At 45.5% G+C, this 20,039-nt stretch overlaps 1 protein-coding gene across 2 annotated transcripts in view; it reads right to left on the reverse strand.

Moving 5' to 3' along the window:
* The window catches only part of Ankrd11 (ankyrin repeat domain 11), a 108,972-nt gene that overhangs the window by 55,826 nt on the left and 33,107 nt on the right, over positions 1-20,039 (reverse strand). Inside the window, exon 1 of one of the 2 annotated variants that reach the window (XM_010627557.3) lies at positions 16,467-16,641. The exons of the other annotated variant lie outside the window; for it this stretch is intronic. The gene's annotated coding sequence lies outside the window, so the exon portion shown is untranslated. Of the gene's footprint in view, positions 1-16,466; positions 16,642-20,039 lie in introns of those variants that run through there. 2 annotated transcript variants of the gene reach the window in all.

A 20,039-nucleotide genomic window follows, 5' to 3' on the forward strand; every position in this document is an offset into this window, starting at 1 on the left:
TGCTGTACAATTACAGAGTTTCTGAATGGACATGAGGAAATGGTACTTTGCATGTAGCATACTCTTCTGTAGAACAAACAGCAGGTACTACAAAGTCAGTAACTAAAAACTTTCAATAAAAAATGATAAACTCAAGGGATAAAATGAAGTTCTCTATGGCAAAATGGATCTAGAGTTCCAAAACCCTAGAAGTCACACAGGATATGGGAAGACCCAGGTGTCTTCTCAGGATAGGATCCACAGTCTTTATCCAATACACGGGGAGTCTACACACAAAAATAGTTTAGTAAGTCAGTTCATCTTTCTGAGTATGTGCAGTAAAGTATTAAATGACAGCCAGATGAAACCCTGAAAGAACAAACAGGTAACACATTCTTGTAATCTTAGCACCTTAGGAGGCTAAGGCAGGAGGATTACAAGGTGGAGCCCATCCCTGGCAATTGGGCAAGACTCACTCATTACACCACACCACATCACACAACATGGCTGGGGGGTGTAGTTTGGTGTGAAGGCCCTGGGGTCAATCCTCACTACTGTAAAAAAGCAAAATCAATGGTTCTTCTGCTGCTTGCCTCACAAGCACAAGGTCCCAAGTTCAATCCCTGGTACCAACAACAATAACAACAAGCAAAATCAAAATTTAAAAACCTTCCTTTTCCAAATCCAACTTCCAAACAGTTTACAAATTTACCAACACACACAAGGACACATTAGTTCAGACTTCTTTCACACATACCGAGGTAAAAACATTAATGGATCACTCAAGTAACTTGGTGAAATCACGGCTTATAAGCAGTATTACCAAGGGAAGCATCAAGACTGAGGAAAGCTGAGACCCACTGTTTTGTTTCTTAAGATGAACGAGAGGTGAGTCAAGCTGAAGATGGGGACTATGCTGTGACTGTGGGAGGAGAGGAGTCTAGAAAACAATACCACTGTGTATGGTTCTATTTCTCTCTGCACTAAAGCCATCACAGAACTTTTCTTTTTAAATTATTAAGTAAAGTAATCAGACAGTCAAACCAAAAGAGAGCAGACAACTGAAGTGGGAACAGGGCAATCTGTAGATTCCCACAGGTCAGAGGGACAGTGCCCTCGTGTGAACAGATGCCACCAAACAGCTTCCCAGCCTTCCAGAAGGACTGTGTGGGCTGCCAGGCTCATCACCATAGCAACGGCTCTAAACATATGTGCAGTGACACCAGCTGATTTCTGAAAGCTGTAAATAGAGGATAATGGCATAAAAAAATTCCAGAGTAAAGTAAGGGCCACCCACTCCCTCCTCTCTCTAGCTTACTTGATCCCTAGACCCCACTGCTCATCACAGAGCGGTGGCACATATGCAAATGCCCTATGAATCCCCTCACATATCAAAGCATCTGCATAATTATGCAACGAAAGAGAGTAAATATGGCTTTTGGATTAATTGTCTTTGTGCAAACTTGTGTACAGACAAGAAAATGGCCAAGAGATGGCAGATTGTCATAGATGGTCCACCACAGGGATTTCTGGGCCTGCACTGACCCCTGGGTCTGTACCACACCTGGTCCTTTCTCTCAGGGCCTTCAGGCTCTTAGCACATCGTTCACAGCAGATGCGGACAGGTAAGTCTCCACAAAGCAGCAAGAACAGGCGTGGCAAACAGCTGTTTGCACAGGCAAAGATTCCAACTGAAAACCAAGGGTTCTAGTACGGCAGAGCAACAGCTGAAGCCTGCAGTTCAGAACCTGCTTCTGCCTTTGAAGATCAAGCTTTTCCTGGGGTGGGGGCTGGGGAACAGAAGAAAACCTGGAATTCCCTGGAGATGGCGAAGTCTCGGGAAGAATGCGCTTAGTCTAGGATAAACCAGGAGTCTCCACACGTGCCCTGAAGAGGTGTGCAGAGTTGGCCGACACACGAAAGGACAAGCCTGTGGGCTTGGCTGCACATGGGGAGACTGCACAAGCTCAGCAACTCCCAGCATCCTCTTCCTCACTCCCGAGGTCTGCCTATTATCTCTCTTCTTCCAGCAGATGTTGTGGTTACAAATACACTTTTTTCTTATTTCCTTTCTACCACATTTCTGAAGCATCATAGAGAAAACTAGGAAAATGAATCTTCAGGTATAGCTGACATTCCTGGGGAAAAACAAACTTGATTTTTCATGTTGCAAAAATGTATTTAGGGCTCCTAGAGATACTCTGTCATCATAATCACCATTAGACACTAAAGAGTCTAGGGAAACACAATTTCACGTTAGAACAAGGGAAAAGTCACACAATGACGGTACTTATTTACTCAGTGTGCTTCTCTGTAGTGATTTATTCCTAATTGGCAAAGGGATAAGAGGGGGGAATAAGTGAAAGAAAAGGCTCATACCAACTGCCCACCCCCAAAAGATCATCACTTACATGTTCTAGAATTCAGGATGTGAAACTAACAAAAAATTATACATTCACATCTGTTCACAAATTTAAGTTGCTTTGTTTAAACAGTATCTATGTTCCCAAAATGCTAGGAAATCAACACTTTATGATATGCTCCAACACTTCAATTGCTTTAAAGATCTAGCTATTTAAATTCCATTTCTAGCAGATCCTTTCAAAGTAAAAATCAGCTCAAACTCATGTTTTTGTAAGTTACTCTTCCTAAAACAGAACGTTCGCTTTCATGTGCTAGGGCTGCCTGAGTGAGACAGAGATTAAGGCCCACTGGAGGGAAGGTGAGAGGGCGACAATTTCCGAGAACCGCCCTGGTTTGGAGTTTCACCCCTTGCAGAGCAGCGCTGGGTGGGGACACCACGGCACGGGGACCACGAATCGCCATTTCAGTGCACTGTGAAGGGCTACGAAGCACGTGGTCTAGGGAGCCCCTCAGACGGAAAAGGAATCCGAGCGTGGTGAAAGGTCTCCACCCTCCCCGTGCGCAACACCCTTGTCTACGCTTCACGGCAAGACTGCTTCCCTTGCTCCAACTGAATTCTGTCAGTTAACTGAGTAGAGGGCAGATGATGGGGTCTGCACAGCCACAACATGTGGGTGTCCAGGGCATACACTTAAGCACCAAGGATCTCTGCCCCTCGGACACCATCATTTGACTGAAATTGCGAGCAAGTGAATTAATCTGTCTCTGTCTCTTCTCTGTGAACTGGGGAAATCACCATGTTCCAAGCTCTTAGCAGGATTCTAGGGCCAGTGCTCCATGAAAGCAAGCAGCGTACAGTAAGTGCTCAGCCACACTGGCAACTATAATGAATGACAGCTTCCCAACCCCTGTAGGTCATTGACTGGGGCTTAACGATCCATTTCAAATTACATTTGCACGGTGCTTTAACTTTCATATGTTATTTTATTCAGAGCTTCTAACTAGCCTCAGCTGAACAGATGGCATTATTTCCTTGTTATAAATGAGGAGCCTGGAGCTGCGATAACATCCAGGCAGGCCCCCTGACCAGAGACCCCCATCCATCTCCCCAGGGCCACCGGAGGTGGTGCTATCAGCATAATCCCTATAGCCATCCATCTGTCTGTCTGTCTCTTTTCTCCCCTGGAGGATGACAATATTCCCTCTGCCAAGATGGGCACACATTGCGAGCCCTCTTCTCTCCTTGTCTGAAGGCTGCTGAAGTGCCTTGAGGACACCTCCTGGGGCCAGCATCTGAGGGCCACTCAAATGGTGTCAGGAGCTGCCTGGTGGTGCTTGCAGACTGATAGGAACAAAAAGCACTACAGAGTGATGACCAGGAGGGCAGTGGAGGTGCCAGAACAGCACTGCATCAGTGAAAGAGAAGGAAGGACAACAAACGTAGGCAGGGATCTCAAAACGTTCTATCCTCATCCTTGAAACAGTATCAAACTACATGTGCTCATTTTTCTTTGGTTCCATCATAAGGATCCTTATGGAAAACACCAGTGGAAAATGACAGGGTGCAAAAATGACAGAATTGCAGCAAGTACTCCAAGGAGGGTCCAGCTGAAATGTTCAAACTCTGCAACTCAATGCTCAGAAATTGCTTCAAGGCCCCAAAAGGTACAAAAATTGGGGAGCAACTACTATAAAACAGAAAAGGCTAACATGCAAGGTGACCTTGAAAAGGAACAGACAAGTCACAACAGGTAGCACAACATAACATGACAGAGCTATGTAACAGATGTTTATAGGGGACAAAAGTACCACGGTCAGCATGTCCCAGGAACTCACATGAGAAACGTGACCCCCATGCGGTGAGGAGAGGGGAGACTTGCAGGGCAAGAGAGCAGAGCCCAGGGAAGGGACTCATGCATCTTTGGAGGGTTTGAAGGAGGAGCCAGAGGCACCTCCATCCCATGAGGGCCCATCTGGACACACAACATCTGCCTTTATTTGGGCTGCCGGCCTCCAGAATTGAAAGCCAGCTTCTCTTTTAAATTATATGGTTTCAGGTAGCAGTATTTTGTTACAGCAGCACAGACTAAGAAAAAAAGCAAACTAAGAAATCCAACTGAAAGACAAACTTTCTAAAACTAGAAAGGAAAAGGTAACCAGCTAGCTCACAGTGTGTGCGTAAAACTGAAACTCCAGAGGAATCTATAGATAAAGAAGAGGAACGTGGGCCGGGGATTTAGCTCAGCAGTTCGGTTGCCTGCCTTGCAAGCACAAGGACCCAAGTTCAATCCCTGGTACCAAATAAAAAAAATTTTAAAAAAAGAAGAGGAATGAAGAGCCACGGTGGTAAATACCGAGCAAACACGAGGTGGGGCTGCTCTCTCAATTCTGGGTATGATCTGAGGCCAGGCACATTTTGAGAGCCAGCGCGAGCCACTGTAACACAGCACAAGGCCCCTCTTGTGAGACATGAGACCATCCCACAAATTTGATGCACAAGATGAGCGCCTCCAAGACATGAGCAAACACACAGAGAAACAGAGCCACAGTCATGGGTGCAGGTGTCACAGTACTTTCACCACTGGATGGACCAGCAAGACACCCCCCACCTCAGCTTCTCACACAAGATGTGGAGATTCAGTAACTTCCCACCTGACACACACATAGAGCTACCTGGCCAGCAGTCACACAGCACCCATCTTCAAGTTCATGAATGCACACACCGCCAGGAAAACCTGATCCCACACACACAACTGCAGAGTAAATCTAAGAAATTGGAAAGGCTCAGCTTCTCGAACCACAGCCTACAGAGGAGAAGAAAGACCAGCAAATAGGACTGTAAATCTGGGGTTTGAAACGCATTCCTAAGCACCGCAGCCAGAAAGGAAATCAGTGGATTTTAAAATACTCAGAATCAGAAACTGGGAAAGATGCTACACAGCAAACTGGGAAATCTAGGTTAAATGATTCTCAGAGACATATTTATTTCTATGTGGGACCCCAGTAATGAGGTTTATAAAATGAGATTATGGGAGGGGCCGGGGATTTAGCTCAGTGATGCTGCCACCTGCCTCACAAGCACAAGGTCCCAAGTTCGATCCCTGGTACCAAAATAAAAAGATAAAAATAAAAATAAAAATGAGATTATACAGTTTTCCAAGAAAAGGAAAACACACCAAAGGTAAGAACATAAAATACACAAAAGGGAAACACATAAGAGAAACTAAGCAAAGCCAAGGCTGAGTTTTTAAAGGGCCAAACAGACAAACTAGCTCACAGACCCGAAAGGAGAGCACAAGAACACAGAAGAAGGTGGGGGGAGCTTTTTGCAGAACACATGACCCAGTCTCCTCCTGGGGTCGGCAACAGGAGAGGGAGACTGTGCTGGACAAAGGACAGCTGGGGAGGTGACCACAAGCAGCATGTGTGGGCCAAAGCCTGGCTGTGGCCCTGAGCACTGAGCTGCACTGCCCAGGCCCAGACCTCAGCAGCCACCTGTGTGCAGTGAAATGAAGAGGCAACACCCACTGAGCGACAGGCAGGCAGGATTTTTTTAAAGCTCGTAAAGCTGTGTTCTACGTTATCAGCTGAGATTCACAGAGATGAAACAGGTGATACACACAGTTAAGAGACTTCTTCCGAGGAACTGGCCTGTGCAAATGTGGGGAGCCTGTGGGGTGGGCCAGGCCTTTCTGGGGGCAGAACTGGGCCTCCATATCCCAGAGTGACCCAGCTCACTCAAACTAGCTTATTGTGGCTATCACGCAGCTATAAAACACGATCACAGCAACACCTGGCTTGGCATCTGAGTGATGGTACACTGTAGCCTGGTCACACTGACACACAGGCCTGTGTTGGGAGTGTGCACAGGCGTGTGCACATTTTTACACTGTGTGCATACAGAGATCTGTTCTCTAAACAGTGAAAATATGATGCTTTGTGCCTTAATTTTCCTGTTTTAAAAAATTCTTTTAAGATACAGAGTATCACTGAAGTAATCAAGGTTATTTTAAGAGAACAAAAAGAGGTAAAGCAAACATCCCACTGTATAATTAATGTTAGGCAAAAAGTATTCAGTCTTCATCATTAAGTATGACATCAGTTAACTGTAGACATTTCTTTTTGTATTATTTTCTGTATTTTTAAAAACTTTATCAGTACACATTTACAGAACATAATGTTTGCAATCTCTGTGGGGAGGTGGTACTGGTACACAACACACTGATTCCTTCCCCCTTCCCCTTAGTAGCAGTCATTCCTTAAAATGTCATTTACCATGCTAAGAAAACACTGTTCTGCCTGTAGTCTGTCCCAAGTATTTTTCTCAGAGATGGGTATGGAATTTTGTCAAATACTATCTATTTATTTTACATGATGTTACAGTATTTAATTTTACACCACTATGGTATATGGTATATCACATCTTCGATGCTGAACCAAATCTAAATTTCAGAGATAAACTTTGCCTGCTCCTGCTCCTTTCACATTGCCCCTCCCCATCTGCCAGACTGGCGACATCTCCACATTTACACTGTTGTGCCTGTCCTTCCACCACCCTGGTGTCCCTCGTGGGAGAACCACATGGACAAGCTTCTGCACAGTGGCCTTGCTTACTTTTTAATGTTTAGGAGGCACCAGTGTGTCATCTGGACTGAATGCTTCTGTACTGGAAGGGTTGTAACTAAAACTTCAATTTCTTGAAAAAATATAGGGCTGCTCAGATTATCTGTTTAAGCAAGCTGAGATACTCTGTGTCTCTTAAGGAATTTGTTCATGTCCTCTAAGTTGTCAAACATAGGCACAAAGTTGTTGATAAAATTCCTGTATCTCTTAATTACTTACATGATCATAGCGATCTCCCTCCTTTCATGATACAGATGATGTGTCTTTTTTCGTTCCTAATCAGTTTGACTAAAGGTCTTACTGGTTTTATGCAAGTTTTCACAGAACGAATTTTTGGTTTCACTGGTTTTTTCCCCCCAACTGGTTTTTTTAAAAACTTACTCTTGGGCCAGGGATTTAGCTCAGTGGCACCACCCCTGCCTCACAAGCACAAGACCCTGCATTTGAATTCCAGTACCAAAACAAAAACAAAAACAAAAAACTTAACTCTTCAGGAAGGCATGGTGGTGCATGCCAAGAGGCTGAAGCAGACAATCACTGTGAGTTTCAAGCCAGCCTGGAAGATACAGCCAAGACCTTGTCTCAATCAACCAATCGTTTGATAGATTGAGAGGGGCACAGGTAAAAAAATTCTACTTTCATTCACATTAAAAAACTTTCAGCAAACTGGGAAAGCAAAATTACAAAATAAAGAGGATATTCTTAAAAGAAAACAAAACAGGTAAAACACTCACCTGTAGGTTTGAAGGTTCCTGCCCTACACTGTGAAGAAGGCAAGAATATGCACTCTTCAACATTGTGCCATAAGGTCTAGATAGTGCGGTAAGACAAGAAAAAGAAACAGATATATAGAAGGAAAAAGTAAAACTCTTCATTCACAGATGAAGTTTAAAAACATCTCAAGTTACATTAACAAACCAAATTGTACCTAACAGTACAACACATGCATAAACAGAGACTCGTGTGACAGAGCTATCATTTCTCTCTAAACTGGTATCCAGATTCAATACAATCTGCATCAAAAGCCCAGCTGATGTTTTTATAGAAACTGACAAGCTGATCCTGAAATGTACATAGAAATGAAAAGGACACAGTACAGCCAAGCAACATGAAAAAGAACAAGATGGACAGGTATACACTGTCTGATTTCCAGACTATATAAGACAGTATAATCCAGACAGTGTGGACTTGACAAAAGAACAGATAGATTACAGAAGAGAGAGCTCAGAAACAGGCAACTAGAGTCAACTGATACTTGTTTAAATAAGGTAAAAAGCTGAATGAAGAAATAGCTTTTCAACAAATGTTGGGGGAACTGGATAGCCTTATGCAAAAAAGTTTAAATAAGGTAAAAAGCTGAATGAAGAAATAGCTTTTCAACAAATGTTGGGGGAACTGGATAGCCTTATGCAAAAAACATAGCAAAAACCCTCCAATCTTAACCTTACCTCCATATGCAGAAACAACCTCAAGATGAAACTAATCATAATTACCTAATTTCCTAAGATTCTAATTATCCATTACTTGTTACTAAATAAAATTACTTCAATTATGTAAGTCCTAAACTATACTAAATAAACTAAGTTCTATCAGAAAACATACTAGAAAATCTTGGTGATATTGGGTTAGACTAAAATTTAGTTAAAAAGATACAAAAAGCTTGGAGTCTTAAAAACCAAACAAAACACTGCTATACCGGACTTCATCAAAAAGGAAACTGGGGCCAGGGATTTAGCTCAGTGATTCTGCCACCTGCCTTGAAAGGGAAAGGACCCAAGTTTAATCACCAGTACACCCCCCAAAAAAACTGTTCTTCAAAAGAGGCTATTAAGAAAATGAGAAAATAAGCCAAAGGTATCTCTGGGACAGACTTTTATCTGGAATATATAAAGAACTCTCAAAACTCAGTAAGACAACCTAATTTTTAAAATGCATAAATGATAGATGTTAGGGTAAAGATAGATGCATCATCAAAAATAAGTATGTAGTTCATGTACAGGTATAAATTCCTAATGATGCATGCAATCTTAAGGTCTACCTAAAATGTATCAATAAACTCAATTAAAAAAAAAAAAAAGAATGGCGGTGGGGATTTAGCTCAGTGGCACCACACCTGCCTCCACAGCACAGAGTCTTGGGCTAGGGATTTAGCTCAGTGGTTCCACTGCCTGCCTCACAAACACAAGGTCCCAAGTTCAATCCCCAGTATGGGGGGGGGGGATATCACAAAAAGCACAGGGTCTTGAGTTCAATCCCCAGTACACACACACACACACATGCACGCACGCACACGCACAAAAAGATACGTAGTGACCCCTTTCCCACTCTCCAAAAAGGCAAATGAAAGATGATCAGCACTGGTTGTCTCTAGGGAAATGGGCTCCTCCTATCCACTGGAAGGGTGTATGTTAGAAAGACTGATGATATTACCCAATGGGGAGGGTGTAGAGAACACAGAACTGCAGCTGGTATTCTCCCTCAATCCACAGAACTGTTTAGTCACCTTGGAAAGAGTTCAGCAGGTTCTTCAAAAGTTAAATAATCATTTGCTATATGACCCAAAATTCCAGTCCTATGAATTTATCGAAGAGAAAGTAAAATACAGATCCATACAATGTTCTGTATGTAACTACTTTATTCACAGAAGCTTTACTCATAATGGCTGAAAACTGGAAACAATACAGAGGTCTTGTTATGCTTTAGATCTAAAATGGCCCCCAGGGTGTTTGGAAGGTGACTGGATTATGGGGCCTCTACAGCTGCCTTGCATCACATGAGGAGGCCTCTGGTAGAAGAGGTGAGTCACTGTAGGTGTGACAAGAAGAGTACATCTCGCTTCCCGGGCCCTCAATTGAATTTCTGCTTCCTGCCTGTCATGATGTGGGCAGCTTCCTCTGCCCAGGCCCTTTCACCATGCCATGGACCATACAAGGACCGGAACTCCTGAAACGTGAGAAAAAACAAACCTCTCCTAAGTTGTGGATGCCAGATACAGTGTCCCAGTGACAAGTAAAGTGACCAAGGGCAAGTCTATCAACTGTTCACTGGATAAACACAATATATTTTTCCAATAGAATGCTGTTTAGCAATAAAAGGTAACAAAACTGACACAGACTATAAGGTGTTGCTGAAGAATCTCAAAAGGATGGTACTGAGTCAAAGAAACTAGACACAGAGGACGACACAGTATATGCCTCCATTCCTACTGAATTCTAAATGTGGAACTACAGTGACCCATGGGGCACCCACCTCCAGGTTCCTGGAGACAGAGGGAAGCACTGAATGCAAAGGGCACAGGGCTGCGTCTCAAGTAACAGACTCATTTTGTGTACTATGACTGGGTGAAACTCAGCACCCTGCAACACTAAAGCTGATGAGGTCTACGGCACACCTCACACCTCCCAAGGCCCTCAGGGGGCACTCTAGGCACAGCCATCTGAAGATTAAGAAATGGTGGGCAGCCAGGGATTTAGCTCAGTGGTGCCTCGTCTGACTTGTAAGCACAAGGTCCGGAGTTCCATACCTGGTAGGAAGGAAGGGAAGGAGGGAAGGAGGGAAGGAGGGAAGGAGGGAGGGAAAGGAGGGAGGGAGGGAGGGCATTGTGGGCATGGAGGCTTTATGTAAAGGGTAAAGGTCACTACGTTGGGTGCTCATGATCGTCTCCCCCCCCCACCCCCCCAATCAAGCCAGGACAGAGGAGGCTCCCTGGAAGGGATGGTATCCAAGGCCTAACAGCGGCAGGGCAGACCAGATTCTACAAGGGCAAGTACAGGCTGTTCTGGCACAGGCTAGAACCTGGAAATGCCATTCTGGGGTTGTGGTAGGCTGTACTGCCCACCCCTGGGCACCTCTCCAGGTATCTCATTAAAGGAATGATTATTTCTTAAGTATACATACCCTGTTGCTTTCCTTAAGACTGTCAAACTCGAGACTAAAGCAGTGGGTACAATCTCTTTGCTACGTTGGCGAGTCATGGACAGGACAGCTCTTTTTGTGTTTGATGCACACACGTTGCCACGGACATCCCTGACACGTGCTCCATGACCCCACTGACAGGAAATAAAGCCGCTCAATGGGGAGCAATGACTACGGGCACAGGGTTCTCTCTGCTAAACAGATTCTAAAACTGACAGTGGAGTGGCTGCACATACCCATGAAGGACCAGACTGTCCACTGCATGCAGGTGAACACTAAGGTATTTCAACGATGCCTCAATGAGGTTATTACTGCCTTTGAAGAGGATAGAGCAAGTCTCCCTGGGGAAGGCATGCTGGACAAATGACAGAATTTGTCCACACGATGGCCTTTCCTGCCTGGCAGCAACCAAAGCCTATGCAGGTGACCAGGGTCAGAGAAGCCAGGTGCCCAGGCCAGCCATGCCTGTCCTATGACTCAGTGACAGCAGCATGCTTCAGCACAGTCCTGGAGGATGGTGAGCGAAGGATCTCAGAAAGCACACAAAGGGAGGTCCTAGCACTGTTCTCAGAGCTGCCCGCCAACTTGGGACAACGCGCAGGCTGGTTTTTACTCCTCAAGGCTCTTTCTCAGAGTCAGGCCTTACAGCCAGGGCTGCAGCTTCTGGCCCAAGTCTAGACAACACACACATGCACATATATTCCGACCACTCTGCTCCCCAGTACCAAAGTTTGCCAGACGTGACCTTTATCTATAAAACTATCCAGCCTGCACGAGGAGGCCCAGGCAAGCAGGCTGAGTGTTTTCAGGTGGGCTAAACAGGTTTCTCAAGCCTGTCTCCTGTGTGCTGCAATGAGGGCCTGTGCCACCCACAAGGCACACTTCTTCAGTGAGCACTCCAGGCTACTACCTGCTTTCTTGTGACTTGTTCTTTCCTTCTGCTTTTCCCTCACTGTTTTTGCTATTTAGTGGCAGGGACCATTACAACAAACTTATTTTAAAACAAACATATTTGAGAAAAGTACAAGGAAAACATCATTACCACAGTGAGCACAAGCCAAGACAACTGGAAGGACCTGAGCACACACTTCACATAACATACTACTTTCTACAACCAATGGCCTCTCTACATATGCAATACCCACCAGCACCGAGATACCCATAACGAAAAGAGGTCTTTGCAGCCTGCTACACACGAAGCTTTCACTGTCCCAGCCAACAGGAGGACAGGGCAGAGCCATGGACAAAAGGGAGAACGCTGGCTTTCAACCAAGAACCAACCCAAGCTGAGGGTCCAAAACCTGCATATGACCACCTAGGGGCATCCTCTCACACAGTCCCCCCAGTCCATCAGCAAGGCCATCTCTCCTCTAAATAACACACCCCAGACTAAAGCAGGAGGATTGCAAGTTTGAGGCCAGCATGGGTAACTTAGCAAGACCCTGTCTGAAAATAAAAAGTAGGAAGGGGCTGAGTATACAACTCAACAGGATAGCAATTGCCCAGCATGTTCAATCTCCGGTACTGGATGCTGCTAAAAAAGATGCCATTACTCATTCAAATCTTCCAAGACATATATCTTCATAAGTAAACTTTGTCATGAATCAGAAAAATTGTCCTGCTGAAATACAGCCTCTCAACCTACAATCTAAAAGCCTCCCTTTCCTCCCACTCTGAATTTTATGAAAAGAAAATCTAAAAGCTACTTCAATGAATATGAGACAAGTCTCCAAAATCCAGCTGTGGGAGCTAACTTAGCACCACTGTCTACAGCCAGCTGTCCTCCTGCCCGAACCACATGTCCCAGGCCTGATGCTCACGGCTCTTGCTTAAAGGTCTTGCTCTTCAGGAGGAGAAACTCCAGGAGCTAAGACTGTCCACTGTGTTGTGCCATCACCAGAGTGTGCCTCCGATACAAAGAGGTGGGGCAGGGCGCACAAAGTTCAGGGTGTTCACAGAATGAAGTGCTGAAGACACACCAGGTGCAAAGATGAAATGCAGCACTGGCACTTATTTTAACCTCAAAACATCAGAAAAATCTAAATAAATGTTGCCAACTCCTCCTAGGCAAATGGACAAATAGCCTGGTGACTTCTAGCCTGACAAAGGACATTAGGGGAGTGCAAGAGGCAGTGCAGCTCCCACACCCGACTTGCTGCTTCCCAATGTGCTCCCAGCCAAGAAGACTGCACTGTGATGCTTAGAAAAGAGCAGATGTGAGCAAGCACCAAAGTGGAAAACCAGTACTTCCACTTCCAGCAGAAACTTTTCACCAGCCACAGCCTTTGGCCTGAAAGACAATTGAGGTGGGTGAGGACTCAGTAAGAAAATTCAAAGTTACCATCTATGGCCTTGACCCTGCATTTGAGACTTATCTTCTCCAACTCCACCTGCCATTAGCAGCACATCAAAATCAACTTGGAACCCAGAACACAGTCACAGTGGCAGCACTAAGAAGGCACATATTTAAAAATAAAGGTTCTAGCCGGGTGTCGTGGTGCACGCCTGTAATCCCAGCACTCGGGAGGCTGAGGCAGGAGGATCGCTGGGAGTTCGAGACCAGCCTGGACTACATAGTGAGTTCCAGGTCAGTCTCAACTACATAGTGAGACCCTGTCTCAAAACACCAAAAAAAATAAATAAATAAAATAAATAATAAAGGTTCTGTTCCATTAATAAGCAAAACAAAAAGGGGTGAAGGTGCATCTTTGAACCTCACCTTCCACAGGCACAGCACGAGCCCACACACACACAGGGAAGGTCACTTCTAAAAGAGTGGGTGCCCACGTACACTGTCCAGCGGATCTGTTACGTATCCCCACGAAATAAGGAGAAATGAAATACAACTGTTCCCATTCTGTAGCTACAGAGACCAGGGCTCAGAAATGATAACTGGTATCTCCAAGATTACAAGCAGGAGGACCTATGAACAACCTGTGAGCCCTCCTCTATCCCTAGCCTGAGGGTGTGCAAGAGGTATATACCAGCCCAGAGAGGAGAAAGGTAAGTGAGCAGGGGAGGAATAACAGGCCAGCCCCGGCGAAGGGCCAGCCCCAAAGTCAGACCTGGAAAGCAGACGCCTGTGAGCAGCCTTTAGTGATCTGAGTTGGCACACAGTACTGCTGTAGATGGGGCCACACAAGAACCTGGGAAACCTCCTCACTTACTGACAGCACAGGAACTCCTCTTACACTTTAATTTCCGGCCTGTACCTTTGTTTAAATAGAACATTTATAGATTACAAACAGTGAAGGTATTTATTTTTTAAAAACGTTATTACTTGCTCTCAATGAGTCCAGGAGACATCTTGTTAGAGGCCAGTCTCTGGGCAGCAGGCTCTTCAGGCCCAGCTGTCACTTTGAGGAAATGGAGGCTAGGAGCCTGGAAGGAGCGGAAGGTCACACAGAAAAGTATTTCCAACATGACACTTTCATTCAAACACAGGCTCTGAAAAGAAAGTAGCATGGTGTGCAACTTGGGGCCCCCAAAAGACTGCACATAAGCAACAACAGAAGCCTATGTGTCACCTCCCAAGGTGGCTGCTGTTTCCTTGAGCCCAGGAATCCCCACAGTCCCAAGACAGTTACAGCTGTCATCCTCAGGACAGGTCTGAATACTAACAATTCAACTCCCAGGTTCAACATTTCTATTCTCACAACTTACCACGCAGTAACCACGGGGCAGAGCTGGGGATGAGGGCATGTTGGCAGAAAGGTGGGATGGCAGAGACGTGGGGGCAGCGTGTTGGGGGTCACTCTGCCAGACCCAAGGGTGCACTGCAGGAGTCAAGAATATGGGGTAAACAAACTTCTTTAAAGCAAGGGTTTACCTGAGAGGTGTGAGAGCTGTTGCTACAGACAGAGCCAACTTGTCAAGGAAAACAAGCTGGGGGCTGTAGTAACTGTGTCCAGTGCACTGCTGGTGTGTGCTGCTCCTATGGGAAACGGAACAGAGGTTTCCCAATAACTTTAAAATAGTGCCACATGTTCCAGCAAGTCCACTTTTGGGTACTCGAAAGAAAAGAAAGTAGGATCCCACAGAGACATTGTACTCCCGACAATCACAGCTCACCTAGCAGACTCCCAGCTGCTGATCTGGGCCCATGTCCTCTCCACGCTCAGGCCAAACCAGAGCACTGGGCAGGCCAAAGTTAGAGTCGGTGGAGAGGGCACGGGCAAGGGAGGAAGAAAATGTGCGGTCAGTACTCAGCAGAGTGCAGAGCACAGTGGCCTCATGCCCGCCCGGAACCATCTATGTGTGCAAGCCAGTGGTCCCACAGACCTGCTCAAGAGCAGGTGTTCAGAACAGGAACACAGGCACCAACTAGACACTTGGGACTTTAACGTGTTTTGTTTCTGGCCTCCAAAAATCTCTACAGTATGGAGGTGCTGGGTGCTGTGGTGGGAGGCTGTGGTGAGGTCATCCTTGGAAAGCCAGACTGGCTCTCAAAAGGTACTCTGGATCCTGGGATGTAGCTCATTGGCACAGCACAAGGCTGGCAAGCTCAAGGCCCTAAGTTTGATTCCTAGTACCAAAAACAAAACAAAAACAAAAAGGCACCCTGATGTTACGTGATGCATTACACAACAAGAGTACTCAGAAGCTCGATGCAAAAATCTATCTTTAGGGCTGGGGATTTAGCCCAGTGGTTCTGCCGCAGGCACAAGAACTGGGGTTCGATCCCCAGTACCCCTCCCCCAAGTCTGTCTTTAAAAATCACAGAGATTTCAACTTCCCTAGCCCAGGCCTCTTCAATGAGGATTCAGAACCACCAGCCCTGTCCCCTACATGCTGGCAGATGGGCACACTGTCAAGAACTGCTAGACTCTGTGGGGTTGCTGATGCCACTTCCTATGTGCCACTTAACTCCTAGAATTTCAGTTTGTTTGTTTGTTTGTTTGTTTTTACACCTAAGATTTTGAAATATTACTCATTGTTATTTTAACTTCTACTAGTGAAAAGAGGATACCTAGTCAATAAAAACAGATGTTAAGCCAGGACAGACAGAGCACACCTGTAATCTCTGCTACCCAGGAGGCCGACACAGGAGGATCACTTGAGCTCAAGACTGGCCTGAGAAAACCCATGGACAGTGTTTATGTTGGTGGCCCTCAGAAGCAGGCACTTCTTCAGTGCTGCAGCGTCTCCACCCCAGAGTGACACGTGCTAATGTCACAAGCAAAGCCAATCATCACTCCATTTATTCGGTGAAGCAGTATGTAACTGATTATCAATCAGCTTACTGTGGAGAAAGCAGAGTTATCAATGATCCAAATCTTTTACTCAGAGCAAATTTCCTAAGTCAACAACTGTAACACTTACTGAGTAGAGATTTTATACTAACAAGAACCTGCATACCTGCTGGACACAGCCTCTCGGCCCAGACCAGGACAGTGCTCTGCCCTGCACATACCACCATGAGCACTCATGCTGCCACCACAATAGCACAGGTGCAAAATGCTCCGGCTCTCTCTCACCACCAGTGTGGAGACGAGAGCACCACAGCAGCCACTCCACCCAGTCCAGCCCATGGACAGCTCTTCAAACAGAGGCGCCCAGCCTGCGTGGAGGGATGCCACACCTACCTCGCACTGAGATGCAGATGGCCACCTCTCCCCACGGCTCCAGCTGCTGTGCCTGGTGCTGCGGACTCCATGGTTCAGGCTATTCTCATCTTCCAAGCCATAGTTGCCAGGCAGAACGGTAGCTATGGGGAGGGCAGCAGTTTGCGCAGCTCCAAGTATCACAAAGGCAATGCCCATCTCTGCATCTCCACAAGGAGCCTGGAGATGAATGGTTTCTCAACTCCCAACCATCTTCACATTCAAGTCTCAAAGACAGCAGTGTGAGACATTTGCATTTTGATTTACATTGCCTTCTACAAGATGCCGAAAGATAAGAAAGATACCATTTACCCCACTCTTACTGCAAAACCCTAAGAACAGGGTCAGAAGTGTCCAAAATCAGCATCATATATTTTGATCAGTTGGTATTTAAGTGCATGTGATGAAAAAAAATTTTTTTTTGGTACCGGAGATCAAGCTCGGGTCCTTGCGCTTGCAAGGCAGGCAGTAGAACCACTGAGCTAAATCCCCAGCCCTGAACTTCTTAAGAATAATATACCACAAGCCTTGAAATGTTTGGAAGATTAATTCATGGAACACAGGAACATGAGTCAATGCTGGTACTTTGAAGAGCTTGGCTACGAATCAGGCCAGGAGGGACAGTGTTCTAAACAGCCACTGCCAGGCTGTGCTGAAAGGTGTAGCACTAGACTGTGGCCAACATAAATTTGCTTCCCATGTGCATGCGCGTGCAGCACAGGGCTCCAGTGAGCAGCAGCAGAGTTAGATCCACCGTGCACTCCTCTCAGGGCTCCTGGCTCTGCAGGATATCTGCAAGCCTCTGCAAATGCAAAGGTGTCTTCTCCCGAAATGAACAGGTGTGTGTCCAGGCCAGGACGCTGCGTAGGTGGAATTAAAGCCACAGGCGCCTCACATCTGCTCTGGGTGGTATCAAATCCCATCCCTGAGGCCAGGCTGAAGTTTGGGCAGGTCCCAGAACTGAACCATCAGTCCTGCTACGCAGTAAAGTATTCCTACCTAGACCACTCCAGTCCCCCCGTGTTCCTCCACACCTCTTCCAAGTGTAGACAGGACTCTGGCATCCTTACCAAGCACCCACACCTTTCTATAGCTCTGAACCCCTATTCCCAATGCACAGAGGGTCAAGTCCCTATCTCTGTACCCAAGAAACCTCAAAATCTCCATTCTTCCTTCCCAGAGGCAGAGGGGTGTGTGTGTGTGTGTGTGCGTGCGTGTGTGCGTGCGTGTGTGCGTGCGCGCGCGCGCATGGGATAGCCTCAGTCACATTTGCCAGCCACAATTATCAGACGGTCAGCAAAGGCCACATGGCAGTCAACTGCTTATTTGGGTCACGTGATCCTTTCCATCATAATTCAACTTTGTGACTGCTGACTTGTGCCAATTCATCTGATTTATGTTCCAGTTACAACTCAGGAACCCTCCTTTGGTGTGACACAATCTGAAACAGCATGCCACAGAAGACTTCCTGCTGGGAGGAGCAGCAGCCAGCTCTGGGGAGCCAGAGGCACCCATCACCAGATCACTACCCAGAAATGCCATTTCCAAACTCAGGCATAAAGACAATCACTCTGAAGATTCAGGGAAAGAAGAAAGTAAAAATGCATAAATTTTGCAAAAGTAATCCTTTTTCTTTTAGAAACTCACTCTAGATGCAAACTTCAAAATGCACGCTCTGCAGAAGGACAAGGAGCTCAGACCTCCCAGGAAATAAAAGGATATGAAGGGGGTGAAGTGGCAGGACTATACCCTCAGATTCATGGGAGCCATCAGGACAAGCACTCATCTGTAGGAAGGGTGCATTAGGCAGGTCCTCAAATGCCCTTCAGATTTGTTTCACAAAGTGCACCAAACATTTTGTACAAAGATTCAAAGACGCAAGTTTCAACAGAACTGATTCTGTGCCGGGTTTAACCTGTAGGTTAACAAATAAGTTTTTCTCAAAGCCAACTCCTTTGTTCTTTCTCTAAAGCAGTAACCATGACACAAGTACAAACACCACCCCCACACCCCACTCTACCTCTTTCAGGACCCTGGGTGGGGCAGGGCGTGGCAGCAGTACACTCTAGAGGAAGGAAGCCCACTGCTCCACCTGCCCAAACTAACCTCAGGCTGCCCCCAGCTCACACTGCCACTCAGAGCCTGGGAAAGCGCTGGAAGTTCTAAGAGAACAATCAAATAGACAACTGGAAGTCTGAATGAAACAATAAATACTTCATAAATGTAACTCAAATCCAGTGGGAAGACAAGTGTCATAGTTTACTAAAACATGCAATTTTTCAGATCAGAAACACATACATTTGCATTTCAATGGTGTTCTTTCATTCTATCAACTGAAGCAATCTCTACGTTTACCCTATGACTTTAACAATCCATAGCAATTTGCTATTTATGCTTAAATGGCAGCCAACCAAAGGTTAAAACTTAGGGTTGTAAAGTTCTAAAATCCTTAAATTAAAGGAAAAACTCAGGAAGCTGACAAATCTGTGTCTAGACTCTAGGGCAACAATCCAAATTATCTGTGCATTCTATTAAATTCCTATGGAATCTCAGTGCAGAGACCAGCTCACTATTATTTACTACACTAAGTGGTCTGAAAGATGGCCCCAGGTTCCAGGCCCTACCCATGCCCACCTGGGACACCCGGACATCCACACATGAAGCCTGAGCTAGACTACTACATTAGACACTCCCTCAAAATACTGGTTTAGAACCGCCCAAGCAAAACCAACAGAAAAACTATGCAGGCGATATAAGATTATAGGAAATCACTACTGTCCTAAAACATTAAGTTTGAGATAGTTTTGTTACACAGTAATAGACGAGACATGCAGACCTTTCAAGGTAAGAACTATCTGAAATATGGGAACTGTGAGATGTTACTTAAACACATTTAATTCAGAACATAGTACACCCTTCGCATGCATGTTCCTTCCCATTTTGCCCTTAAAATGACACCGAGAAGCGAGTGTGATGGCTCATGCCTGCGATCCCAGCACTCTTGGTGGCTGAATCAGGAAGATTCCAAGATTGAGCCCAGCCTGGGCAACTCACTGAGACCCAAACTAGAAATTCCATTTGACCTAGCTATTCTCCCTTCTAGGTATCTTTGCCAAAGTGAAGACATCATATTACAGTAATACATGCACACCCGTATTTTTGGCAGCACAACTCACAATAGCTAAATCTTGAAGTGGCCCGTATGCCCAATAACATGACTAGATAAAGAAAAGTGTGGTATTTATACTTAATGGAGCACTAATCTGCCATAAAGAAGGATAAACTTGAGTCATTTGTAGAAAAATGGATGCACCTTGAGACCATAATATGAAGTGAAATAAATCAGACACACAAGGTAAATGTCATATGGTTTCTCTAATAAGAAACCCAAAGTATAAATAAAGAACTAAATACAAAATATGGGGAGACAGGTCTTTTCTCCAATGGTAAGGGGAGGGAGGAGGATTTAACAAAGTGGCACCACGCCTGCCTCACAAGTACAAGGTCCTGAGTTCGATCTTAGGTACAAAAAAAAAAAAAAAAAAAAAAAATAAA

This window comes from Fukomys damarensis, unplaced genomic scaffold (genome assembly GCF_012274545.1).
Source record: "Fukomys damarensis isolate Sample0158 unplaced genomic scaffold, DMR_v1.0_HiC HiC_scaffold_32, whole genome shotgun sequence".
Classification (NCBI taxonomy): domain Eukaryota; kingdom Metazoa; phylum Chordata; class Mammalia; order Rodentia; family Bathyergidae; genus Fukomys; species Fukomys damarensis.